The 27,783-nt window shown below is 37.2% G+C and overlaps 1 protein-coding gene across 5 annotated transcripts in view; it reads right to left on the reverse strand.

Moving 5' to 3' along the window:
* The window catches only part of unc-13, a 129,383-nt gene that overhangs the window by 71,749 nt on the left and 29,851 nt on the right, over positions 1-27,783 (reverse strand). The window contains exon 1 of one of the 5 annotated variants that reach the window (XM_066295131.1): positions 13,850-14,165. The exons of the other annotated variants lie outside the window; for them this stretch is intronic. The gene's annotated coding sequence lies outside the window, so the exon portion shown is untranslated. Of the gene's footprint in view, positions 1-13,849; positions 14,166-27,783 lie in introns of those variants that run through there. 5 annotated transcript variants of the gene reach the window in all.

Here is a 27,783-nt window from a genome sequence, read left to right on the forward strand (position 1 = left end):
AAAACATAAGAGGAAAAAAGAGCAAGCGGACCGAGGCCCTTCTCATCGTATTCGGGACTGCCCGGGTCAGCCTCTTCTTTTTTCCCATTCCCTTAAATGGTACCTGTGCCTCTGGGTTTCTCACCCCCGCTCGGGTCACATCTGGGCACCAGACGCCCAGAGGATCATTACTCTAATTGTCATAAATTTAAGAAGATGACGATGGTTAACTGAAATATGGCCTGGTTTTGTGATCCTACAGTTATAATTGGGGAATGTGGTGGAAATAGTTTTTTAGCTTCAAGGGTCTATGCTCAAAGGTTCCTACACAGAACACGTCCGAATAAAAGGTCACGTGAGTTATTACTGCGAACTTTCCGAGAAACCGGAAGTGCGGCGAAACCGAAATTCACAAGAAGAAAACGTATTTAGTCAGAAGAAAATCAATTTAACATAATTGCATCTATGGTCGAAAACCCCCACAGAAGCCTGCGTAAACTTGAAAAGCGGTTGCGTATAAGCAAAAGTAGCATAGGCAGAGTTTTGAAAAGCTATAAGTATCATCCCTACTATATCCAGTTGCATCAGGAGTTGTATGAGACTGAACTATGAAAGACGACTTAACTCCAGTTATTTCTTTTTGGACAAGTATGCCTAAGACGATTCATTTCGGGATTATGTCTTGTTTTCAGACGAATCAACGTTTCATAATAATGGCCTAGTAAATAAAGATAATTTCCATTAGTATGCCGATGTAAAGCCATTAGATTTTAGCCGAGTCGACCGACAACATAGGTGGTCTCTGAATGTGTGGGTCAGTTCGTCATAGGTCCTTACTTCGTTGAAGGTCACTTAACCGGTCAGATATTTCAATAATTTCTTGAAAATAGACTTCTAGAATTGTTAGAAGAAGTACCATTAATCAGAAGAAAGAAGATGCGGTTCCAATTAGATGGGGCTTCCGCACATTTTCGCCGAAATGTGAGGAACGTTCTTACTAATTTATTTCCTCAAAAATGGATCGGACGAGGAGAACCTCAGCTGTGGCCAGCAAGATCACCCGATCTCAGTTGCATGGATTTCTTTTTGTGGAGATATATTAAAGATATAGTTTACCAAGAACCACCGACAACGAAAGAGAATATGAAAATTCGAATCCGGAATGCCGTTGGAAAGATCGCACCAGAAACATTATTGAAAGTTAAATTGTCTTTTCAAAAACGCGTTGAATTTTGTATCCATGACAATGGTCGTCAATTCGAATGTATATTTTGAAAAAATGTGAAATGTTTTTGCTTTTGTAACCATGGAAACGAATCCAATCCCTGACAGTACTTGCTGTTATTTAAAATGAAGTAAAACCTCATTTTGTGAGAAACGGTTATAAATGGGTATAGGACATATTGGCATCACTTGAGAGGGTGTAAAATAGTGATAGAAATGAATACATGGAAAGGTATACATTTCATTTGAAATGAGCAAGATATTTTTAATCGTAAGTGAGTAAGATGTAATCAATATTTTTGCCCACCCTGTATATAAAATTTCAAAAGAACCATTTTCAACTTGAAGAAGTATCTGTTGTTAAGACGTACCGGTCAGAAAACGATAATTAATTCGTTCACTTCACGTAAAATTTTTTTTTTTTTAATTTGCTTAAGAAGTATTTGTTTTATACTTACTGAGTGTTATACAAACTTCTACTACTTTTTTCTCCTAATTTCAAATATTTAAAAAAGTATAAGGTGTTAGATTAAAAAAAAAGGCAAGTTTGCATTGTACCTTTTTTTGGCGCACCCCGTATAAATGACAATATTTTTAAAATGTGCCTTTGAAGGTCGTACATATAAGTGTAAAAACAATTTTTCATCAAAACCTTTAATAAAGCCGTAAACGTCCGATGCGCTCTTATTGGACCACCCTGTATTGGTCACACATAGCAAATGTGCCGACCATGGAGGCGGAAATCGAGGTATTTCGTCCCGAGTACGTTTTAAAAAATTATACATAAAAAATTGCGACTGAACAAATTTCGTTACGTATTTTTACGTTGCAGGGTTCGGTCAAGTGAATCGCGACCCTAATCAGGGTTTTCGGAACCGCTTTTCTCCCTTGGGAGAATCTTTCGAGTCTTAAAGGAAGTAACAAACTACTTTTTTAAAAAGGGGGCGGGCCATTTTGCGAAGGAGGAGAGCTCCTACGTGCGGTCAAAAAGGGTGGACTGACGACCGAAAAGCTCCTAAAGCCCTAGTCGCACGGCCTCCTCGCCGCCCCAGTATTGTTATAGTTTCTAGTTCAGGTCTTTGCGTGTGCATTGAATTAGCTAGCACGCACGTGTCGAAGGTGTGTGGGGGGAGCATAGTGTTCATATAACTAAGACAGAGATATAACATGCATGTCTTTTACGGACTAGGCTTACGGGTCAAAATTGATAATGGGAATGTATACGGGATGGATGAAGATGGTGGAATGAACGTATGTCTTCAACTTGGTTAATTGTTACAATTCTGACACGATCAGAGGCGTGACAAAATTTTTCAACGATTTCGCTGTGATCCGTACAACTATACAAGGTGTTTCAAAAATAGGTCGGAAAATGAGGAATGTGATTCTTTGGCTCGTTATACGAAACAAAGTTCCTATTAACATGAATCGGAAAACGCACCGTCTTCGAGATACAGGGTGTCCAAAAACAGTTTTTTTGACTGTAACTCAGGAATCCTTTGAGATACAGAATTCAGATTTTATACACCTATTATCATTAATACTAGTTACGTTTTGAGCGATGTTTAAAATTTTTTCCTCATGCCAGAGGCGGAGATTTTAGAGTTGCATGAGATTTTTTTGCCCCTAATTTTTACGGCACTGGGAAAATTAGCATTTTAGAAACACAACAATTGGACCGCGGGGTTAGCCTCCGCGGTCCCCAGATCTAAATGTCTTCGATTTTTTTGGTGGAGTCACTTAAAAAGTTTAGATTACATTACACTAGTTAATACTCTTAAAGAACTGAGGAATCGCATTATCGTATCCTGCAATACGATCCGGAACACTCCGGGCAGTTTCGAGCAAATGTGTCAGTCGCTAAAAGGGAGGTTGGAGGCCTGCTTTACCACAGGAAGAGGCAATTTTCAACAATTGTTGCTATTTTAAAATGCTAATTTTCCCAGTGGCGTAAAAATTAGGGGCAAAAAAATCTCATGCAACTCTAAAATCTCCGCCTCTGGCATAAGGAAAAAATTTGAAATATCGCTCAAAACGTAACTAGTATTAATGATAATATGTATATGTCGGTGAATGATAATGTTTATGTCTATGTTTATGCTTAATCTGTAGGGTCATTTGTTTATATAAAAAGGGGTGAAGGTACCGTAATAGGGATAACTCTTCGATTGCGGGACGTAGTCACGGGAAAACCACAAAAGGGGCAAGAGTGGTATCGGTCAGGGAACAAGAGGAGCCCGTGAATTCGTCGGTATTTTATAATTAGTTAGAGTTTAGTGCTTAGTGTTTTGTGTTAGTTTAGTGTCTAAATATTTATGGATCAAAAGAATAATGGAAAAACCGAATAACCTGTGTGTTTCTCCGACATACACAAAATCTGAATTCTGCTCCTAAAACGATTCCCGAGATATCTTTAAAAAATTGAAAAAAATAAGTGTTTTTGTCGCCCTGTATCTCGAAAACGGTGTGTTTGTGAACCGATATCAATAGAAATTTTTTTCTTATAGCGAACCAAAGAATCACGCCCTTCATTTTTCGACAGGTGTCTTGAAACGCTCTATACATAAATAATTTTCCTGATTAAATTTCTTTTTCCTGACGTTTAATTTATAAATTAATAGTTCTTCATCTCTTAATTTTTTACTTGCTTTTGTTAAACCAGCTTTTTTTATATACAGTGTGACCCACATAAGAGCGGGACACCCCTGTGAAATTTTTATTTGTGGTCCGATTTTGATTATTTTTTTTATATGTTGTAAAGCATCAAAAACTTTAATTTGTGAGAAGTTCTTGTTGTGCTCACTTTAAAATCGAAGACCCACTTTGCTTCTTTTTCATGCCGAAAATTCAAGAAAAGACATTAGGGATTTTTTTATTTTAAATTTAACTATAATTATATCTTTAAAATATTTCAAAATGGTTGTATCTCAAATTTTGTTGTAAAATATTGATTAATGAAAAAGTTATGGAACAATTAAATTTGATCCACTTTAGAGCAGGAGACCCGTGTAAAATATTCAATCATTTAATGTGGAAAAAATTATAACAAAAAGATGTTTACCTGATTTTAAAAAGCGTTTGCTCCGATTAAGCCACCGTTCAACTGGATACATTTCTCGTATCTTCTTCTAGTATTCCGCATTACTTTCCTAAGACATAGGGGAGTTATCTCTTCACAGGCGCGTCTCACCCTCATGCACAGTTCTTCTCTATTTCTGGGGCGATTTTTATATACTTTTTGCCCAAGAGTACCCCACAAAAAAAAATCTAATGGGGTCAGATCGGGCGATCTGGGAGGCCATTGTATTAATGGACTATTCCGTCCGATCCATTGGTTAGGAAAGTTTGTATTTAACAGTTCCCGAACAATTCTCGCGTTATGAATAGGACTTCCATCAAGTTGAAAATACATGTTACGTGCCTAAATTGTGGAAGATCATCGCTCGCATCGGTTAATTCATTTTTTAATAGTTCTAAAAAACATGCAGAATTCATATTGCCTTCAAGAAAAAATGGATCGATAATTTTGTCGTGGATTATTCCGCACCAAACATTTACTTTTTGGGAATATTGACTTTTGCAATTAATAATCCAGCTTGGATTTTTGCGAGACCAAAATCTACAATTCTGTGAGGAAACTATCCCGTTAGTAGTAAATGTAGCTTCGTCACTGAAGAGAATACGTTTTAGGAAATTGGTATCTTGATACTCCCCTTGCGTCCACAAACAAAATTCCAACCTTCTGTTCTGGTCTCCTTGTTCTAAAGTATGCAGAAATTTTGGTTTATATGGCTTAATTTGATTCTTCTTAAGACATCTTCGAATATTTTCCCTGGGTACATTTAAATCCAAACTTGCTGTTCTTAATGTAGCATATAGGCTGTCAGTAAAATTATTTAAAATTGCGATTTCTGTATCATTTTGATTTCTATTTCCCGGACGTTTGGTTTTTAGTTAATATCTGTAAAAGGCTCCAGTTTCATTAAATGTACGATTTATTCGATTCACTGTACTTTTAGTAATAGGACGTCGATTAGGACATTTTATGTTGAATATTCTAGTTACTTCCCACACACTTCGGTCATTATCACCGGAAAGACGCACTATTTCAATTTTTTCCCTTAAAGTCAATTGATTATTCATATTTGAACTACACTGGCGAGCATAAAATTGGGGTCACTTCGAAATTTTCAAATATAAATGTATTGAAAGAGAAGTGATATTTTTCGCTGGCCTACCGGCATTGCTTCATGAAATTTCGGATCATTGGGAAAATGTTTACGGTTCTGCATGGTTCTACCATGAAAAAAAAGATTGATAAAATACCTTCAATATCTATGCATCCTCTTTATCAGTTCCATTCAATTGTTGTTCACTTTAGGCGAATTGGTTAAAGGTGTTCTCTTTAACTTCAAGTTGCGTTAACAGTAGAAAGGCAAAAAGAGGGGAAAATACGCGATATTAATGTCATTATGAGTTTTTTTTCGGTAGCACAAAATTGTGTTCAAAAATGTTACAGTGCTTGGGTAATGGACACCTGTACAATACATCGGTTATTTGGGTACAGGATCGTGTTCTTTTTACCATTTACTCTTAACAAGGTTGAAGAACCTCAGAATCGATAAAGGCTATCCTTTTTTATTTTTTTGGAAGTTAGGAAGGCAAAAATTTCGAAAATACTAAAGTGACCCGAATTTTATGCTCGCCAAAATATTTCTTCAATCAAAAAGAGGAGAGATTTCTCAACCAACTCGACCAAAAATCTATATTAATAAAGATGTGGACGATTCAGTAAATTTAAAATTTGATTGTTCAATAACTTTTTTATTAATCAATATTTTTCAACGAAATTTGAGATACAACCATTTTGCAATATTCTAAAGACATTATTATAGTTAAATTTAAAATAAAAAAATCCCTAATATCTTTTCTTGAATTTTCGGCATGAAAAAGATGCAAAGTCGGATTTTAAGTGAGCACAACAAGAACTTCTCATAAACTAGAGTTTTTGATGCTTTACAACATATAAAAAAAATAATCAAAATCGGACCGCAAATAAAACTTTTACAGGGGTGTCCCGCTCTTATGTGGGTCACGCTGTATATCCAAAAAAAATCTTCGAGGTGCCACTAGTCACACTTTATGAACTGATTTGATGAATACGATTCGTATGTATGACGCACATGCACAGATCCGAACTACAAACTATACTGCTATAAGTGCTAGCTCTACAATTCCCTGCAGCATTGCATGCGAAGCAATACAAAGTGAAGGCTCATCATTAGGTTAAAGTTAATCTGAGCTAACTCCCAATCAAAATGTCTGCCGATTGCGCAGGTGTTCATCACGTAGCTGCCTGACTCCTTCCTTCGCCTAATTGTTAACTGGTTGTGGTCGCTCGATTGGTTGCGAGTACACCTCTTAGTTTCCGACATACCAGGTGTCCCAATTAAAATTTGCACCCCTTGAAATTTCTTATTTCGTCTAAGCGTGGGGAAAATGCTAAAATATGTCAATTTTAGCTTGATGGAGGACCAAATTTTATGTCGATTCCGAAGTAATTTCTGCTTCCTTCTTGTGCCTGGGCCACCCCTTCCAGATCTTTAAATGGCAACAGGACCGACCGGCACGTCATTTTGAAGCCGCTTCCATTCTCTATGCAGCCGTGTTTTTTTTTTAAGTTTGAGCGGTTGGTTTTCCGAAATCACGAAATTTTTGTAGGCTGATCGAAATTTTCAACATTGCTAATCCGGTAGATTCTCGTTTAGATTTTAAACAATTTCTTTTTGGTAGGAACGATTTGAGAAATGTCACTTTATCTGCTCTAATGTTTGCAATTTTTAACCCTCCTAGATTCCTTTTTCTGAGGCCATTTAAAGTCTAAAGTTTATGCTACACCATCTGCATCTCTACAGATGTTTCGAGAACGTATTGTCGCAGAGTGCCAGAAATCTTACAAAGCGTTTGAGAAGCTTTTCAAAGTCGCTTGCACTATTGTATGTACGGACGTCGGTGGTGGACAACTTGAGCAATACATCCGTTAAATTTAATTTTTTTCCATTACCACTTTTTTCCACTTTCACAGTCATCTAGGTAGTGTTTTGAAAAACCATTCGGTTAAGCTTGAAAAATAAACACAATTGCATCGAGAACAGAGGCAGCTTCGACATGACGTGCCACTGGGCCCCTCGTGCCATTTGAAATTTGTAAAGGGGTGATGCTGGACACTAGGGGGACGCAGAGATTACTTCGAACCAAGATGAAATTGGGTCCCCATCCTCGAGCCGAAACTGCCAAATTTTAGCATTTTTCGCACATTTGGATAAAATCGGAGATTTCGTCGGATGAAAATTTCAGTTGGAACACCCTGTCCGAGATCATCGATGAAAATAGAGGTGTGTTCGAAAAGGAAAAAAAATATCGCACTGCATTTTCAAAACTCCAGGGCATTAATTCAGGGCAAAAGAGCACATCAAAAATTTAAATTTTGCCGAAAGCGTCAGGGGCGCACCCACCTGCTTTCTGTCACTCTTCAAACTCTCGTGTTTAATGAATACGACGAAATAAATACGGGGACACGCCATCCAATTTACAACTGAAACGAAATTACCAGAACCAGTCATTAAGACACAATTAACTTGATAATTAGAATTCATATCTAAATAGCACCTGCTTCAAACTTATTAGGGACATTTTAATTAAACCGTGTATAAAGCTACCCTTAACGTTAATACAATTGGGGACGAAATGGGAGATAAGCTTTCGTTTATCGCGAAATGTTTAAATCATTATTGGTCTCGGTGTGGGCGAAATTGGCCGCGTTCGGCAGAATCAACAATTGTGTAACTCTTACGAGACCTGCTGAATGACGCGTCACCCTTCGAATGGGATCAAGTGGGAGCGGATCGTCATTTTCGTTCCGCATTTCAGAAAACTGCGAAACCGTTGCCCAACTGTTACCTCTGATGAATGTGGCCACAGTCTCAATTACGATTCATTAGGTATGTCACGAGTATTCCTATTACGTTGTATAATATAGTTTTGTCACGTGAGCTTTTGTAATTTCGCCCGTTATAGAGCCTCATAAAAATAAAAATTCTATAAGTTAAAAAAAGGCTGCTGGCGCTTTGTTGTTAGGCCCACAATAGAGCGAAGCAGCATGAAGTGTTTACTTATACACTTTTAATGAAGGTTAGGTGTAATCGACACCTCTCACGAATTTTATTGCGGAATGACACGCCATTCTCTACCTGAGCTCTGGAAATTCATTCTCTGCACATATCGCATTTAGGATCATAACCGAGTTTAAAATTGAATCTATTCGGCAACGAAAGCTCCGTGTCTGCTATCCCTGTGTAAAGGGTCTTGGATGGAAAATACGCCCTAAACCATCATTAGCGCGTGTCTAACAACATATAAAGTTAATACGCAGCGACAACAAATCTATATTTAATCCCCTTTGGCAGGGGTGGATTTCCCTTTCAATAACCGATCTCCCAGGAAATAAATTTCGATTCCTTCGTTTAATATCTTTTGAAGTCGGTTGAATTCGTACAAACATAACCGCGAACTTTTGGACCCAGACGAATTGATTTATGTACGTTGTTGGAAATTGATATGATAAGTTGTCTCAGGAAATTAGCACTGTCCTTGGGCCCTCAATCGATCATCGTCAATACGTTCCTATCCATTAGTATCGGGGCAAAGGGGATTTTCGCTGACGATAGTAAATATGTTAAACCTTCGAAGGGCGGGAAAAAAGTATTTTTCGGGGAATAATAGATCGATCTTTGGCTGTTCATGTTCCAGATAGTTCACAATGCAAGTACGGAGAGTCGTAAATAATTTATTACTGTGTATGTGGCGAGCAGCCGAAGCTAGGTCAAGCCCTTAATAAATTATCATAACACACATTCTCCCTTCTAATCTAGCTTCAAAATTAGCATTTACGCGGCTATAAGCTTCGTTGCCGGCTTTGGATGAGTTATATCAACAATAATTTCGCTTTGATTCTTGGATAAAGTTTCAAAGGGTTTTGCTTTCCACCGGCAATATAACCGGTAAATATGCAAATTAAAGGGCGATTTGAATTTTCCGTTTTTTAAATTTCCTATTCGCACCCGACAACCGACGTGTTTCGCCTTTCTGCACGTTAATTTGCAAATTCATATACCTCATCAGGGATATGCATAATTCGAATTTTATTTCGAGCGTTGTTCGGAATTCACGAAAACTTGCGAATTTGAGCAAATAATGTTTATTTCGCAAATTGATTTATGAAATTCCACAAATTATTAGAGAATTAATGCTCGAAGCTCGTAAGAGAAATGAAAACGTGAAAGTGGTAAATTTTGGGGTAAAATGGGTCCTACCTCGGGTGTCTCAGTCGAGACCTTGGAGCCTCGAGAATTCAGCGAGAGGGACTTTCATTTCCGGACACTGTCGCTCCCTACGTGCATAATTCACTCGCAGAGAATGTCTTTAAATGTGCAAAAAATTGAGATTTTTTCCCATTCATTTTTGTCAACCGTCGTTGAACAATCGCGATTATTATCGTCGATTACGTTTTTCAATATCAATAAATTATCAAGTGTTTTTGGGGCATTCAATGTGCACCGTCTAGAGGCGTGCGATGTCTCCAAACCCGCAGGAAATTGAGGACATGAAAGGGATTTTTCGCAATTTAGTTCTCGATCTCCGTGCGCGTCGTTGATTAATCTTCGCACTTTGGTCTGCGAGTTTCACTAATTTATTAAAGATTTTCAACAGTGATCAACATACGTCGTTCATTGCGGTGCGGTGTCTTCAAATTGGCACAAAATTGAGGACATAAAAGAAGGACTTTTTCTATTAAATTTTTTCCCTCTCTCAACTTTCCCTGCATGCCCCCGATTATTGCAGAAATAAATTGCTGTACGCGAACCAAATATTAAAGTCTTTCAGTTGCTTTAAACTTATTATTCTCTACGTTCTCTACACATAACACAACTTAATAAATTCAATAATAACAATTTTAGGCAGAGTTTCACGAAAACGAAAATACCTCCAATTTTGGTTAAACCTAGATGTTGCAACCTCGTCCTTAGTACTGGCTCGAACAAGCACGGGCCGCGTTGCCAGATGTGATGAAATATTTGATATTACTTTGAAATTTAATTAGCGGTTTTGCATGATTAGGTGTAATATTATAGATCGATTATTCTATGCAAATGGGCATGGTAAATGGGGTCACAAAAAAGCGCAAGAATTTACATACTCGAGGTTGAGGGAAATAACAAATTGTCCAGATAATCTGCACGAAATGAAATATGTATTTTTCTCTGTGGGACGTTTTGCTGGGTATTTATGCAGTATGATTTTATCATGAGGGCTAACCAAAATTCATGTTTACGTTTGGAAAAACGATTTTTTTTTTCAAATACGTTTTAGAGAGGGACCCGAACATCCCTCTTTCAATAATCGAACTTCGGCCTAACTGCCCAGGGTACATTGTCTAGCTGGTATTATTGGTCCTAGAGCGTTCACCCCCAAGTATAAAATACTGAATAATTTAGAAGCGAAGGCAGGGTAGTACTCAAAAATTTGGCGTGCAGCATCGGTTCAATTGCCAGATGGCGCCCCGAGGCACTTCCCGAAGTAGCTAAAATTTGTGTGAAACATTTTTTTTAAATTTATGTCCCTGACAGTCATAATTTTGAGAAATGTGAACCTTTGTAAAACTTGGATGACACGCTTTAGCTCTCCTGTTACCAACAATAATTACGCTACCCCTAAGGCCACACTGCGAAATGCAAGAGAAGGCTTTCACAGACAGATGAGCTTGCGCCGTTTTATAATTATTTTTGCACGCCTAATGGACGTAATTAATTAAATTATCTTTTCGTTAATCATCCCTTGCTGCTGAAGAAACAAAGGAGTTTCTTCGCTACTTCGAGACCAACCCCTTCATCCCCTAATCATCGAGTCGACCATTTTCAATCTCTGTTGAGAAAATGTCAACAGATCTAATTCTGGCAAACTTTCCGCTTCTGTATTAAGGGCAATGCAATCGGCTTCCCAGAGGCACAATCGATCCAGGTTCACGATTCTAAATTATTCCTTATTCCAGGGGTGAACGCTCTGCAAAACTACCTCCATTCCCATATAAATAATCTCCATATGACCTCTCCTTTACTAGTATTACCTGTAAAGACTGCGTGTATGTCAGAGAGACGAGATGTTTTATTTAAGTTGCACTAAAGTGATAACAAGCTTAACCCTCGCTATGAAATACGTGACCTGAAGTTGGTATCAGGACACAGCGCTCTTTTCAGGATACAGAACTTTTCCCTTCGATCTTGAGAATTAGGCCCCACCTGTGAGTATTTATCTCTGGAATAAATTTCCGGATAACTTTATCGGTCAAACCAGGCCTTAATAAACAAAACAAATTAACTTCCGGGAGTTTCAAATTTGAAAAACTGCTAAAGCCGAGTCCGGAATATTTGCGTTGTCATTTAACATTGATGGCGCCGATGTGAACTAGGATGGCGTAGTTTTACGCCCCTTGAATATAAATTGGAATGCGGATCTGACCTCTCGAATATTATTAGACTTATTACCCAGAGACGGCCTGGATAATTTACTGGAGTAAATTGGGGAAAAAACTTCATAGATTTGCTTAATGGACTTCCCAGTGCTTTGGCCGATCCCATTGAAATCCCCGTAAAGAGTGGGATTAAGGTTTTGAATTTAAAAGGTTAGCAGAAAATTAGGTGAATAAGGAGATCTGGAAATTCCCTAGAAAGGCATGGAGAATATTTTTCATTAAATTTCCTTTGAGACGACTCTTCTCTTCGACTATCTCCAAATTTCTTGTTAGCGACTCTATTAAATATTCTCCAACAAGGTACATTAACAAACTGCAAAATATTTCCTTTTTCTCATGGAGCTTTTGCCCTCAACGATTTGCCGCAAGTGGAGAACTAACTTCAAAGGTCATAAGATTATGGCACTCCAGAAGTGCCTACGTCTAAGACGTTTTTACACTTTCCGTTTAGAGCACGTTTGGAACATCCTCTAATTTAAAGTGTACTGAATATGGCCTGTAGAGCAAGACGATCGACCCACAGAGAATTTATCACTTTTCCATTTAGTGTTGGTCCTCGACAACTTGCTGCTTTCCTGCGTCTAATTCTGCCAGAAGCTGTCTGTACGAAGGCTAATTCTGACGGCGAAAGATTCTGGCAGTTCTACTCTCTTGATTTGAAATCTATTAAGCATTTTCTGCGGAGGCATTAGGGCGGGTTTAGAAGATTTTCACATTTGGAGCGCACCAAGTCTTGTCTGTAGGAACAAACTATTAAAGCTCAAAAAATGTATAACCCGTTAATTGAATTTTGGTCTTCGATAATTTGAGACTTTCTCACCTCGAAATCTACTAGAAATTGTGCGTAGAGAAGCTTTCTGAGGGCGCACGATTCTGACAGCTCAGAAAACTTCTTCTACGTTTAACGAGTATACATATTCCCTTGATTTTAAATGCAGCAAGAATCGTCTATAGACAGAATATAGCAGGATCGGGAGGTTTTCTTGATTTCAGGTGTAACAAACGTTGTCGGTAGACAAAGACTGGCGAAGCTCAAAAAGTTTCTGTTCCACTTATAGAATCTATTCATTTCCAAATCCACTAAACGTTTCTCTTGAAACTAACTTTATTGAAATTTAGAACATTTTTGTTCATTTCATGGAACAGTTCTTTTCAATAATTTTCCACCTTATCGTTTCAAGATTTTCCAAAAATCGTGTCTCGAGAAGACTAACTAAATCCTAAATTTTCAGCTGGCTCCGAATATTTCGCCTATACTCATGGCATATATCCACTTTGTTTATTTGAAGTCTTAAGGAAGCCTTCGTCTAAGGGCATGAAATGTTTCTGTTCTCAAAACTCACCAGAAAATCATCTGGAAAGAAAAATCCTATCCAAGAACACCATGTTCGCACTAGTGCCATATATTTCGTCTCGGAATATCAAAAGATCGGGAGAGCATCCACCCTTAATTTGACCAATTTACGATTGACTGTAAGTCTCAAGAATAAGATTGGAATCCATTTTCTCTTCCTGGATGCAGCAGATTTAATACGGAGAATATGAAATAGCTATTTTAGGCATTACGTATATATTCCATTCCAGACAGATTTCACAATAATATTTATTCAAAGCAATTTCCTCATACTTGTCTGATCCTCTGGGAGTTTCCGTGATTTCAGGGCGCGATAATTTTATCATTCAGATAAAGGAATCGATTTTTATTTCTTATTGTTCGGACTGTTGTGCGAGTACACCAAGGCGTAGGAAAGTTGTACCCCTTTCTACGGATAATGACTGGTGATGATGGGACAATTATTTTCACATTAGATTCGCATATTTTTCAGTGCATAATGATGCCACTAAGGGTGGTTTTTTTGCATGTTTATGAATGCCGCATAATTACTCGTTCTCCCTAATGGACATGTCGATGGTAAATATTTGCGCCGTTATTGAACTAGCGTGTGAAGGCCCATCCAACCGTGAACGGCACATTTCCCGACCAATTAAACTAATCCCAATATGTATCGACCAAATAAAAAACTCCTGCACTCACTCAAAATTTCATCCTGCACTTACTCGCTTTATTTATTCATTATTCGCATATATTCCATCGGGTTCACTTACAAACACTCACTGCGGTACGAAATTGTGAACTTCAGTTCCCCCATCGCACTGCTTGTACACCCGTGCCGAAAATGTGATTTACCGCTCAAAGCCAAGCACGTGACACAATGCTAAACAATCTGATGCTTCGACGATTAAGCTTAAGGCTTCCGAACTCAAATGCATCCGCGGTTGATATGCATGGAAGAGGGTTGATAATGCGAAGTTGAGAAGTGTGTAACGTCTACTATACGGAAAGTAATGTAGCCAGGAAAAGGGGGCTCCGTAATTTGCGCGCTCCCAGTTGAACTGAACGTTCGTGTCCCACCAGGGAGTTCGTAAGCCTGCGCCCCATGTGCGGGGCTACATATTGATTCAACTTGCGCCGAGCGCGAGGTTTCGTACTTCAGCTTGTTGGGTGACAGGTTCTGTACTGTTGCTTACATTGGTCCCCTTTTTGGTCCCCTCAAAATTACGCCAAAAATCACAAACTATTAGAGGCAGAGAGGGTCCAAGCAATGTGTCGAGCAACAAACACGACTACAATGGTGTCAACCCCTTTAAACTGAGGAATTCAAGTGCTCTGGGGAAACACAAAAGATTTTCTTATGTGTCTTTTTTTTTTTTTTCATTTTGAACATAAACGATTTAGAAGGGCAATTACCCGCATGGTTAATGTTTACAATCATAAAGCATTGTTTCGTCCATGAATATCTCTCCAGCATAAATTAGTATGTTGTAATAGATAGGGTGAAATCAGCTAATTCCTGCAAGATCCTCTAGTTCAACGGGTCAAAGCGTTGCATTGATTTTGTGATTAAATTGCAGTGGGAATAATGGTGGAATTTAGTTAACGAAGCCGAGATCAATTGACTCTGTAATGTGTAAACAAAACATAACTGGCAGGTTAAGTTAACCTCCGCAGATGAAGCTTTGAAAAATTCATAGGTCAAATAGTAAATCTCGTGGTTCAATGAAGAAACCCTTATTTTTAGGAATCGCGCGTAGCACATTGGAGTATCTTAGATTTTGGCCGGAGACAACCTTATCAAACGTTTTAGACCGGGCTTTGTGTTTAATTTAGTTTCTTTGACATCCCGCCTCCTACGCCTCTGACTGTTTACATTACTCGCAGTACATTAGCGGAGACGTCAGCTTTGTGGCAGTGATAAAATCTTCACGGATTAGAACTGAAAGAAAATGTTTCAAGTGAAATTTTGTTTTTTATTTAGTTTCTTCCAGACTCCTCTGTACGCCTGGGAATATTGACAGGTTAGATGGTAAATATCAGCTTTAGAGTAGGTCAGAGTAGTTAGTAAGGAAACGCTTACTTATTTACTTGGAATTATATATAGCGCATTGAGGGATCTTAGATTTATTGGCAAATGCGCAACTTTCAAACTTGTTTATCTTCGTTTCAGCTCTTTCCAATCTCTCTCCCTCGGCCTTTGAATGTAAACTTTTTAACCAATAAATTTCTACGCTTTGGTATTACGCACAACGGGCCAAGCCACGCACTTGAGATGCGCCAGCGCGTATCTCAAGATTTTTACTGTAAGAAAACTTTCTTAAATTTACATGTAAATTATTTAATTTTGCATTACGAAGTCTTTGTTGTGGATATTTCCCGGCTTATGCCCTATCAAGTGTGCGAAAACCAACATTTTCGCGAGTTTTGCGGGAAATATTTCGGCAGGATATTGCACTTATACAGGGTGTTTTCTAAGTACGGTGCACAACTTCGGGAGCGTATTCTACGGCTAAAACAAAGGTAATTTTGTTATATAAACTATATCCCAAATATGCTTCGTTGCGGAAATACAGGGTGTGAAAATTTCTTCCAAAAATTACAATTTTTTAAATTTAATTGATTTGATTGATTGAATGAATTTAATGAAACTTTAATAAAACAGGCAAGTACATAACGAAAAAATTCATATCTTCACACAAGTATTTCTTCTCTTAAGAATAATAAAAAAGAATGAAAAAATGTAGCTACAATGTTTTTTATTTATTTACTCGAAAACGGTGCGTCCTACGAAAAAAAATAAAGAGACCTTTTTTCTTCCAAATCGAACATATAATAAAAAAAAGTAACAAAATAATGGAAAGGAACAGTGGCGTATCACATTTTTCCTTTAAAATATCCAACAATTATCCTGCCCGCACGCCATTGGTTACACGACGGCCACTGTTTTTAGCGTAAAATACGCACCGTCGCTAACTCTCAAATCCTGCAAAATTTCATTTAAATGTCTGAAGTAGTTTCAGATATACAAGGTGTCTCTAAAACGTCTGTACAAAATTCTACCATAGATTTCTGAGGTCAAAACATGACGATTTAACCCAATTTACCTTAGTCCAAAAGTGGACGGTTTTCGAAATACAGGGCGTCAAAGTGAAAACAAAAAAAAGCAAGAAAATTAATTTCTTGGTTGGTAATGCTGTTATCTACACAAAATGTCGTATCGGGCGGTTTTTGGGGATAAGAAATCAGAATCCGTTTACATTTTCGATGCACAATGTAGAGGGCGTGTCAACGCTCGATGAACCCACTTTAAAAGGGCATAATTTTTTCATCACCCGGTATAAAATTTATTTATGACTAAACTTGTGTTTTCCTACATTTTTTAAGGAAAAAAGGTCTCTTGTTAAAAAACTCTACGAGAGTAATTAATTAATCCGATTAAGTGGTGAAAGTTATTTGGAACATATTCAAAATACAATGCCAGAATTATTGGAAGATCTTCCTTTACAACTTCGGCAAGATATGTGGTTTATGAACGACGGTGCTCCGCCACATTTTACTATAAAAGTGCACAACTATTTAAATCAACAGTACCCTCGAAGATGATAGGTAGAGGAAATGATGCTCCGGTACCATGGCCATCGCGCTCACCGGATTTAACTCCGATGGATTATTTTTTATGGGGGACTCTAAAGTCCATGGTATACTTCACGGCCATAAATAGTGAAGAGGAACTATGGGGACGAATTCAAAATGCAGTAAACATTTTAAAGAACGACGAAGAATTGATGAATAAAGTACATTTTAATTTCTTGCGTCGGATTAATCTTTGTATGCAAGTCAATGGTGGTCATTTCGAACATCTACTAAAAGTATAATTTTTTCGTGTTTCTGTTTGGTATCTATGTTTTCAAGTAATTTGTAATCTATTTTTAAGTTTTGATTTTTTTCGATCCAACTGTAAGAATAGATATGTAGTACATTAAAATTATTGTTCAAGACATGCAACGAACTTTAAGCTTCAAATATCTCAAAAAGGAAGCCTCGTAGAGATTTTTAACAAGAGACCTTTTTTCCTTAAAAAATGTAGGAAAACACAAGTTTAGTCATAAATAAATTTTATACCGGATGATGAAAAAGTTATGCCCTTTTAAAGAGGGTTCATCGAGCGCTGACAACGCCCTCTACATTGTGCATCGAAAATATAAACGGATTCTGATTTCTTATCCCCAAAAACCACCCGATACGACATTTTGTGTAGATAACAGCATTACCAACCAAGAAATTAATTTTCTTGCTTTTTTTTGTTTTCACTTTGACGCCCTGTATTTCGAAAACCGTCCACTTTTGGACTAAGGTAAATTGGGTTAAATCGTCATGTTTTGACCTCAGAAATCTGTGGTAGAATTTTGTATAGACCTTTTAGAGACACCCAGTATATTTAAAAAATTGTAATTTTTGAAAGAAAATTTTCACACCCTGTATTTCAGCAACGAAGCATTTTTGGGATATAGTTTATATAACAAAATTACTTTTATTTTAGCTGTAGAATACGCTCCCGAAGTTATGTACCGTACTTAGGAAACACCTTGTATAATTCTCAAAATATTTTGTCTATCACTTAAAAGTAATTGGACCACAAGTTGAAGAAAAACGAAAATCGAAAGAACCGTTAAAAAATTCAATCATTCAATGTCATGCGTTGTTCGGGCCGGTTATCAAGAGATACTTATACAGGATGCACCAAACGGATTCCCCAGTGGTTGGCAGTAGACTGCGACTGCCGTCAAAAATTCCAAAACTAAAAAAAAAAATCGTTTGAACAAAAATTTCAAAAAGAGACCATCTCGAATTTTGAAATATAGGCGTTACCACAAAATTAATTTGCAAATATCAAAATTACATTGGTTTATTAATTTGAATTCAATTACCCTTTAAACAGACAGACCTTTGTTTACATTTATAGACGTTTAGTGCAAATTGTAAACAAAACCATAAGCCTTATAGGCAGCAATTATATTTCTCATTAGCAAACATGCATTGAACAAACGGGCAGGCATTTCAAGCATCGCCTTTGTAAATTTCAACTTAACATACATTTAGTTACCTGTAGAAGTGATTTAATGTAAATTAATAAACCAGTTTTAATTGGATATTTGAAGAGGGATTTGCCTTGATTGGTTATCTAAGATGGTCATAAATTCTTAAGGAATAATTCTGTTTTGCTTTGCATAAGCGATTTTTGACCTATTTTAAATCGAAAAAATAAGTTAAACGAAACTACTAAAAAAATTAAAATTTTTTTAAAAGCTTTAGAGGCAGAAGAAGACGGCAAAAGTTCTTTTTTTTTTAATCACGTAACTATTTCTGGATGTTTAAGGGCGATTATCAAATAATTTTTAATTAAAAAAAAAGCCCGATGTAGACAACAAAAATTTGGAAAAAACTAGAAGAAGTAAATGGCTTAAAAATAATTTTTTTAAACCGAAAATAATTGAGAATTAAACAAAAACTGATTTATTCCACTCTTCGATAGTACTGAAAATTTACAGCACGATACAAACACATATACAGGGTGGGCCAATGAAAAAGAAACAACTTCTCATATTTACTGCTCAAAAAAAAAAAAACGCCGAGACCCGTCGATTTTTATATCGGAAAATTTTTTGCGACCACTTTCAACCCCTTGGGGGTGGGGGAAGGTGCAACCCTTAAACCTTAAATGGGATTAGCGGTCAAGTGACGCCTCATTCTAAAGATAATCGAATTCTCTTTTCAACGCTCTTGAGTTTTTTGAATTTGATGCAGTAGTTTTCGAGAAATCACGCTATAAATGTTGAACCAACATTGAAAAAATAATAGTGTTTTTTCAATTCGTATCTTACATAAAAAGAAAATTGTGGGAAAAACTATTCTTTCTGAATGCAGATTTAAGTTCCTGATAGCAACTTGGCAATAGGGGGGTGATTTAAAACATTTACAGTGGTGAACATAAGTGTTGGAAACATTTCCTTAATCCAAAATATTTACTAACACACTGTATACGAACAATAAAATAAAGTTGTAGTGAATTCTCAAATGCCTTAAGAATTTCGTTTATAAATATTGGGACCCTTATCTACTTTCGCCTCAATTGAATTTTTCGAATAAGTCGTTTGGTCCTTTCCATAAGCATGGAAACATTTTATCATTCGGTTTTAGAGTGTAGCATTTAAGTTAGTAAGCAGCTGTTAGGCATCTTCCAACAAAGTTTAAAGTAACGTTCATTAACTAAAATGCCCCTGTGCAAATATTTCAGTTCTGATTTGAAGAAAAAAATTATATTGCTCTACCAAAGAGGAATAAAAAAAATTGACATAGCAAAGTCATTTAACATGCACCGAAGAACAGTTAGCAAAATTGTCAATAAATTTTTGAGAAAAGGTACTGCAGATCCGGCTTTAAAAATAAGGAGACCACGAAGAACAAATAGGGGACTGGATAAAATCATCATTCGAAAGGCAAGAAGTGATCCCATGAAAACTGCCGTTGATATAAACAAGGAACTAAAAGAAAAATATCAGGATGTAGTGGTGTCAGACATGACTATTAGACGTCGTCTTTTGTCAGAAAACCTTCATGGCAGGCGTGCGGTTAAAAAAACCTCTTCTTACAATGCGGCACAGAGAAGCCAGATTAAAATTTGCTAGAGAACACGAGGACTGGACAACAAATCAATGGTCTACAATTGTCTTTAGTGATGAAAGCAAATTTAACCTGTTTGGCATGGACTCTACTGGCTACGTAAGAAGACCTGTTGGTCAAAGATATGACCCCAAGTACCTAGTAGCCACTGTTAAGCATGGAGGTGGCAACGTGATGGTGTGAGGCTGTTTTCGACGGTGTGGCACGGGTCCTTTGACGAAGATTGACGGCAGAATGGATGCTCAATTGTATGTTCGAATATTGGAAACTAATTTGATACCATACGAATATGATCAACTGCCATTGATGTGGACTTTCCAACAAGACAACGATCCAAAGCACACATCTCGTTTGGTGAAGAATTGGTTTTCCGAACGAGAAATCCGCATGATGAGTTGGCCTGCACAATCACCTGATTTGAACCCAATAGAGAACCTTTGGAACTATTTGGATAAACAAATTAGGAAAAGGAATATTAAGAACAGGGCCGATTTGTGGAATGCATTGGAAGAAGAATGGGGACTAGTCCCACCTGACTTTTGCGCAAGGCTCGTCGACTCAATGGGCGGAAGGTGTCGAGCAGTGATTGACGCAAGAGGCTATTCTACGAAATATTAAATATAACGTTAAGAACTTATTATTTTTTTTAAGGTTTAATATTTTTTATGTTATTACGAAAATGTTTCCTTACTTCGAACCACATTTGGTTAATAAAAAAAAACAATTTACCAATAAATCGCATAAACGCGTTTTAGTGTTAATGACGTGTGTTATGATGTGCGCTATTGGCATAGTGACCATAAGATAAAAAAATGTTTACATTATGAGATATGAAATAGAAATTATAAATGTTTCCATACTTATGTTCACCACTGTATCTACAATTCAGTGACTTTTTAATTTAACAAACGTCCAAAATGTTGCCCTCCTGCTTCCATATGGAAATAGAGGTTTTGTTCAAAATAATTTCGGACGTTTTGAAGCATTTCAGATGTAATCTTGCGATATTCGTCAATGATTTGTTAACGTAAACAATTTAGAGACTCTGACTGAGTTTTATATAATTTCTTTTTTAAGTGACCCCGTAGAAAAAAATCCAGCGGACCGCTCTACTGACCCTCAGCGGACCGCTCTACTGGCTCTCATCGGCCAATCCATCTACCAGGAAAAAATTTGCTTTTCTCACAATATTTTTTAAGGTAAGTTACGAATTGAAAAAACGCTGTTATTTTTTCAATGTTGGTTCAACATTTATAGCGTGATTTCTCGACAACTACTGCTTCAAGTTGAAAAAAAAAACTTAACAGCGTTGAAAAGAGAATTCGGTTATCTTCAGAATGAGGCATCACTCGACCCCTAATCCCATTTAAGGTTTAAGGGTTGCACCTTCCCCCCCAAGGGATTGGAAGTGGCAAGGTTGACAGTGGTCGCGAAAGATTTCTCCCTCGAAATGCAAATCGACGGGTCTCAGCAAATTTTTTTTTTTTTAGTGGTAAAAATGAGAACTCGGCCTTGTTTCGTTTTCATTGGCTCACCCTGTATAATTAATATCCGGTTTCGATCTTAATAACACATATGCGGATAGCACTTTAATATATCACATTGGCATATATCGAAGAGGTACAAAACACGAAAATTGATAAAAATTTGCTTGTCACAGTTCGGGTTTTTTAATGTTGGATATGGGTCTTCCGACGGCCATAAATATAAATTTTCTTTTGACGTGTTGTGTACCAGAGTTTTTTTTTCATTTTACAAAAATGATGTATCTGAGGGTAATTTATGTTTCAATATGCGACATTTGGTCCTGATTAAAGAAGCCATTCTACAAGCTATTAAGTTGCCGCACCGCAGGCAGGAAAAGCAGGTAAAATAATATGCTTTTGTAGCTGTCGTTTATTTACTTAATACTTCTTTCCTCTTTACTTTCAGTTTACGACGTGCGTGCAGGAAAATTCCAGCTGGGAAATACGCTCTTCCCTAGATTTATGACAAAATTAGCCCTAAGTTTAAAATATCACTTATTCATGTCAATCTGTCGCGTTGAACACTTTTCGAAGGAGATCTTTTAGTGTTCATCTAGTTTAGGGCATTTTCGATTTTCTTCTCTTTTCGTATCCATTACGTAGGGTTAAATTCCTCCAAGGAATGGTTCATAAACCGGCGCCAAATTAATGCGCCCAGTAATTTCCCACGTTCGCAGAACCATTTTTAACTGGAAGAAGATAAATACTTCCTGGATTAACGTGTAATCCACGCAAATTCATTTTTAACCCTACACATACATACGTAATTCGTCTTCCTTATCAAAAGAGTGTTCTAGACGTGGCAATTTTTCTCGAATAATTAGAAATATAGTGAATGTTTGCTCAGAAGTTTAAGAGATTTTCTGATTTAAATAACGTTGAGTTTTTATTGGCTGCATAATCCCAGGATAGATAATAATCCTTTTACGCGTAGGGGATTAAAAGCATCACATAAATTCGTTTAAAATTGAAGGAAGTGTTTTTCGTGAAAACGCTGGAACACGTCATATATTGTTCTTACTTGTGCTCCTTTGACGTGATAGACACGGTTCCTCATATAGTAGATAAATGTACTTTTTCATTTTTTTTTATGGAGCTCCATGTATATTATAACATTTTGAGTTCTTTGAGAAATTCTGAACATATTTCATGTAACACACCAATGTCTAAATTAAACAGTTACTGAAATATTTGCACACTACGGCAATTAGAGTGGCTCGCTAGATCGCCTGACCTCACTCCTATGGACTTTTTTTTATGGGGTTGTTTGAAACGTAGGGTGAATTTACGTAAGTGCAGTAATACGAAAGACTGAAAAAATGAAATTGTTCAAGAATCCCAACGAATACCCCCTCGAATAGTTAGAAACGTTCTTGAGAAACACAAATTTCGGCCTGTCCATTGTCGGCGGGTCGATGGGACACATTCACTACATTAGATCACAGTAGTTTATATTGTTTTTTTAGATATTAATAGTTCTAACCTTATTTCAATTTTTTGTACTTTTTTTCGAAAACCGTTGAATTTAGACGTGGGGATGTTACATAAAATACGTTAAGCGTTCGTAATATAACTCAAAGCTCATTTAAATACACCCGATGTTTCGGATAGTCCCATAAAAAATATCCCTAGAGGTGAAGTCAGGCGATCTAACAGGCCACTGGAATCGCCGCATTGCGCACGTATTTCGATGACTCTTGAATTTAGATATGGATATATCACATGAAATATATTTCGGATTTCTCAAAGAACCCAAAAACGTCAAAATATATGTGGGGTTCCGTAAGAAAAAATAGAGAAGCTACGTTTATCTACTGCGTGGGTAACCCTGCACGCATGTCCGTTGCGTCAAAAATGCACAACTAGAAACAATATTTGAAGCGTTCCAGCATTCTCGTGAAAACAAATTCTTTTAATTTTTAACAAATTTATGCGGAGCTTTTTGTCATTTAAGTACACCAAACAAATAGGAGGTTTTTGCGCCCTTTGACTGAGAACTTCATCCTCTTGATACCCGATTCCTCAACGTCTGCATATTGTTTATCTCTATTCCCAGTGGTGCTGGATAAATCGCCGTTCAACCATATAATTATCCCTTCTAATCCCCGTTTAATGTGAACAATAACTTTTGCCAACTGAAGTCGAATTGTGCGGGGTTTTTCTGCATGAACAATTACCGTTAATCATTTTTAACCTTACTCAAAATTCATATGTTTAAGAACTCAAGTTTGGGAAAATTGTTTTATCCCTGGTTTTGTATCTGAGCCAAGAACGGTTTACATTAATGGTGACTCCGCTTTCGCTTGAGTGAATTTTTGGGGCACAGCCATTTTCAGTTTGGGAGAGCACAGCAACAGGATGCGCTCACTTCATTCAATTAAAACTGAACAACTTAATACAGAACCATATTTCAGCCTGTTGCCTAGTGGAAAATTGAATTTTGAGGTCGGTCAGCTATTCATTACGTCAACTATCTTGAAGGAAATTAACCGTCTTCCCGGATAAAGACAATGCCGGTTATTCCGGCAAAAAGTGTTTTTGTGCTTCTGGAAACCTCCGTTTCTACTTACCTTTAAAGGATTTTAACTTACCTTCAATTATTAAAATTTAATCAAAAATCAACTAACGATCGTTAACCGAGACAAAGTAAATAAATCGAAAATTGTGCTAATACTTACAGATTTTTCACGGGGGGAGGGGGAGACAGAGGTCACTTACCTGAAACAAAAAACGTAATTAAATAAATTGAAGAAAACCCTTTGCTTGACACAAATTGCCACTTCGCGTCCTCCTTTATGACAAATAATCATTTTTCCTTATTTCCATTTATTGATTTATCATTACTTGGCGTGGCCATTGAATAATTCAAAAGTTCTGAAGAGAGATAGATGATAACACGATTGATAAGCAATGTCAAAACTTCTTAATATTCCACTTTATTTGATCTAAAACCCCTAGAAATAAATACCTCTCTTAGGCTGAAAAAAAGGACCAAATGGATGCTATTAACTCGATGATCCTTACTGACATGAAACTCATAATGAACTGCCATCAATTCAGTTGCGGATAATGCTATCCGATAGTTTACTCCGGCATTGATCTAGACGATGGGTGGCAATTTGTCACACGGAATTAATTTTTTCGATTGATCTGCTAATTTATGGTGAAATTTAGCGCCTGTGTACAGGTCCAACATCTGCCCGATGAAATAACATTTTTGGCGTACTTGACAAAAAGGCGAACGCCAGTTAATCTGAATTCACGATATGATTATCTATTAACTGTCTACTTGAACAGCATTAGTTTTTGCATTTTTTGACAATTCGAAAGAAGATTTCAGGTCCTCCAAACAACTATTTGAACCGCCCTGTTCATCCAATTCACGTCAAATTATTAGGAGTTGAAATTAATTCGTAGCGTTTTACAAGAGATGGCATAGATAATACAGTATTTCGTTGTTATCTACAATAATATACTTATCGTGAAGCAGCGGTCATTAGAGGTCATTTGCTTTGCATATCCACTTTTTGAATAATAAATAACGACATTTTATAATTTATTGAATATGTCACAATTTGTGCCGAATAAAGGGTTTTTGTGGGGTATTTTACTTAATTACTTAAATATGAACAAAAGTGCTGCCGAAGCTCATCGTATTTTAATGGAAGTATATGATGAACATGCTCTAGCTGAACGAACGTGTCGAAAGCGGTTTGCACGTTTCAAAGCTGGTGATTTCGACTTGGTTGACAAGGAGCGACCTGATCAGCCAAAAAAATTTGAAGACAACGCTTTGGAGGCATTGCTCAACGAAGACCCGTGTCAAACACTTCAAGAATTGTCTACATCATTGGGAGTTGACTTATCAACGGTAGGAAAACGTCTTAAAACTTTGGGTATGATCCAAAAGGAAGGACATTGGGTTCCATATGAATTGAAACCAAGGGACATTGAGAGGCGTTTTTTGACGTGTGAACTGCTGCTTCAACGGGAAAAAAGAAAAGGTTTTTTGCATCGGATTGACACTGGCGATGAAAAATGGATCCATTACGACAATCCGAAGCGCAGAAAGTCATGGGTTAAGCCCGGTCAACCGTCAACATCAGTAGCAAAGCCAAATATCCATGGGTCTAAGCTTCTGCTCTGTATTTGGTGGGATCAGAGGGGTGTGATTTATTATGAACTGTTGAAACCGAATGATACCATAACTGGAGACCGCTACCGACTACAACTGATGCGATTGAGCCGTGCATTGGAAGAAAAACGGCCGGAATACTCCAAAAGACACGACAAAGTGGTTTTGCTGCACGACAATGCTCGTCCGCACGTCGCAAAACCGGTACAAACATACCTGGAAAGACTTAAATGGGAAATCCTGCCCCACCCGCCGTATTTCCCAGATGTTGCTCCATCTGATTATTATTTGTTTCGTTCGATGGATCATAGTCTGTCTGAGCTGAAGTTCACTTCTTACGAAGATTGTCAAAAATGGGTCGATTCATGGATTGCATCTAAAGACAACGCGTTCTTCCGACGCGGTATTCGTGCCCTGCCCGAAAGATGGTCAAAAGTAGTAGAAAGCGATGGGCAATACTTTAACTAATGTATTTTTTTATTTTCATTTAAAATCGATACATTTTTTTCTTAAAAAAAACGCTACGAATTAATTCCAACTCCTAATATATTTGAAAAAATTCAAATTTTTCCGAAAATTTTCTGAAAAGCGGAACTGCGCTATTTCCCAAATTTTGTCAAATTGTCAGAAACGACCAAATTAACCGTTGCGAGGATCTGTATGAGCCTTGCGAAACTCTATAGACCGACCAGCCTGACCGAGCTTATACCCGAGGCCGGCCAGGAATCAAAGTCGAGTAGGGGTATAACTCTTACGGAGACTTTGATTAAAGGGCATCGGGGTGTAACAAAATGAGAGAGACAAACCAGAATATTGATTTTACTTCTTGGTATTATATGGCGTGTCCCAAAAATATTGGTGTAATGTTGGGTACGGGAGCGATCACGCTAGACACACATCTCAAGTAAAATTGCTCGTTTTCTTTACCTCTGTGACTTTCTGACACACCCTGTATGATTGATACAAAAAGAAGTTTTTTAATATATAAAAATATGAATTGCTAAAGAATTCGCAGTAACTGAAAGCCGTTACTTGACATGGGTTGTTGTTTAAGCCAACCCTACACACTTTCGGAGTCCTGCTTGTTAAAGAAGCATGCTTAAATTTGAACGTAACACTTCATTTCATTTCTGAGATACGGAGTAAGGGTCCTCAATGTGCTTTTTTTAATGGCTTCACAACCTTAATTGAGATATACATTGTCTATATAAGATCTAAATCAATCGATTTAGGTGCAAAATAGAAAACTGCAAACAAGATCCTCCTGTTTTCTTTTCTTGGCATAGATCCAGGTTTTTAACAATTTGTGCATAAACAACTTAACGTGGCTTTCCTGGCTAGAAGAAATACACAATTTCCAATTTTATCGGTCTTATCGTGAGAAATTGGTTTATTCCATTTTAAAGGAGATTGGTGTCTTTCCAGAGAATTTAGGCTTCTGGAGTATTCCGTATAAAGAATTACTTAAACATTCCTACTGAAATGGGTCAAAAGTACATCGAAGCAATGAAAAACGATCGTAAGACAGTTCCAGACTCTGGAAATTATCCATGCAATGCCTGTCCCGGACAAACGACGCCACGTATTAAAATTATTTCACTCCCTTTAATATCTGCCAGTTTTTACGGGGCAAATCCCCGGAAATATGCAGTTTTGAGGTTCTTTTTGATAATAAAACCAGCATATATTTCGGACTGTTTCAACCACATACTTCGTTAATGTCATTCTTTGGTTGACCTTTACAAGTTTGGCTGAGAGACGTATATTTTATGTAGCTCTCTACTGCATCCAGGCTTAATCCAGACTATTCAATATTGTCCTCTATCCGTACACTTTAGAGCTCTCAATTTAATGACTTTTGAGTGAGTTAAACAAGCGTGAAGAAAGGGTTTTCAGAAACTAGGACCTTTAATAAGTTTTTACTGGTCTGGATAAACTGGATGGAAACCCCAGGGTATTAGCCCCAGCACCCTACTAACGTGCCGGGGGTTTGTGTTGGTATTGTTCATGTTTAGTCTGTTTGCGGACGATGCTCTGGGAATTTGTGCCTGATTTAGAGAACATTACGAAGGCTTTGGATTGTTTTTGGTCTTATTTAGGAGAAAGTTAATAAATTTTGTCACAGACTCGTCGCTTCATAGCGAGGAAATCTTGGCGCATTTGCAACTAAGTCCTGGAAATTTGAATACCAATCACAGCGATCTAGGGAAAGAGTTCCAAAATTACCCTACGTTTTTTTCAGCCCTAATCCATAATTTTTAATCTCCTCCATATTGAATGAACGGGCCAAAAGCGAACATCTTAAACTTTCGCG

Source organism: Euwallacea fornicatus, chromosome 22 (genome assembly GCF_040115645.1).
Source record: "Euwallacea fornicatus isolate EFF26 chromosome 22, ASM4011564v1, whole genome shotgun sequence".
Taxonomy (NCBI): Eukaryota; Metazoa; Arthropoda; class Insecta; order Coleoptera; family Curculionidae; genus Euwallacea; species Euwallacea fornicatus.